The following is a 1,758-nucleotide window of genomic DNA, read 5'->3' on the forward strand; positions in this document are numbered from 1 at the left end:
TATAACGGTGGCACCACAGTGACATGGAAACATGTTAGAGAAACACAGAGAAGGGAACGTCATTCCTCTCATTCCCAGAAAGTTGGTGTTCCCGCATGTGTAGACAGACAGACAGACAGACAGACAGACAGACAGACAGACAGACAGACAGACACACAGACAGACAGACAGACAGACAGACAGACAGACAGACAGACAGACAGACACACACACAGACACACAGACACACAGACAGACTGACAGCTAGGAGCGATGGCGAGGCCTGAGAAGACAGAGATGATTGTGTGTGTTAGCTTGTTCTGATCTGTCTGAGTGCCCTTAAAGTGAGAACAAAATCACTTTTCAAAGGGAATAATGTACAACAACATCATGCCAACTTTAGATATTTATATATTTCCTTTGCATTCATTTTAAAGTAGCGTTTTAAAGTTAAGGAAAGAGGAACGGCAGCTCCGTGCGAAGAGGGGTGAAAAAAAGAACAGATGAGAGAGAGGTTATGCAAATTATGGAAATAAACATCAAAATAGCAGTGAAGAATTGATGAGGACAGAGAGGGTAGTTGTCTTGGTTGTCTTGGTTCTGAGGGAAGCCAAGAATGGCTGAGGACAAGCGAAGTGACAAGAGAGAGAGAGAAAAGAGTGCCTTTCAAAGAGAAGTTTATGCCAGCTATCATGGCAGCCGCTGACTTGCAGATAAATTTTAATGCACCACTCCGATGATCTTGTGTCACTCTTCTTCCCTCTTCTCCCTCTTTTTTTTATTTTCATGAAGGACCCGCTGCTTCTCTCTCTCTCTCTCTCTCTCTCTCTCTCTCTCTCTCTCTCTCTCTCTCTCTCTCTCTCTCTCTCTCTCTCTCTCTCTCTCTCTCTCTGTGATGACATCCGAACAGACACTTGGTGCATGCAGTTCGTTTCGCCGGGCAGGACTCGGAGCTTTAGTTGTCACTGTGGCAGAAGGAGAAGTAGATGGTTATGAAAGATTAATCATAAAATGTCTCTAATCCACTGGCTGCATTGTCAAGGAGATGTTATAAAGCACACATTGTAAATGGATTCTTTCCTCTGAATAAAGTCATTTCTGTTGAGGGATAGAGGGCTGGGGGGAGAGGGGTGGAGGAGGGATGCAGGGATGGGGGGTCTCTTTGTGCCTGTAGACAAGTACATCGTTGTAAGCAGATGAGGAGGGAGAGAGAGTAAGATAAAGAAAGAGAGAGGGAGAGAGAGAGAGAGAGAGAAAGAGAAAGAGAAAGAGAAAGAGAGAAAGAGAGAGAGAGAGAGAGAGAGAGAGAGAGAGAGAGAGAGAGAGAGAGAGAGAGAGAGAGAGAGAGAGAGAGAGAGAGAGAGAGAGAGAGAGAGAGAGAGAGAGAGAGAGAGAGAGAGAGAGAGAGAGTCCTCCTCTCTGGGACTACATTACTACCTGTCCCCAGCTGCTGGCTGCGACTAGCTCCTCTAATGTACAGGCCGCGGCCACTTTCCCCTTGTCAAGCGTGACGCCATGATGCGTTCGTCAAACATTACCCGACCCAAAGTGACAGGGTCCCTCACCCCTTCCCTCGCTCTCACTCTCCGGCAGGAGAGGAGCGCTTTCAAATTCAAGCGACGGCTTCCAAGAAACAACGTTATCCCGTAGCACTGTATCAGGCAGCAGCAGTCACTAACTTTATTTATTTTCCACCACAGGCTGGGGGAGGTAAAACAATATGGATGGCACTAGTGGATTCTCATAACATTAGCTTTGGCTGTGGGCTCTGTGCTATAA

This window comes from Salvelinus fontinalis, chromosome 5 (assembly GCF_029448725.1).
Source record: "Salvelinus fontinalis isolate EN_2023a chromosome 5, ASM2944872v1, whole genome shotgun sequence".
Lineage (NCBI taxonomy): Eukaryota > Metazoa > Chordata > Actinopteri > Salmoniformes > Salmonidae > Salvelinus > Salvelinus fontinalis.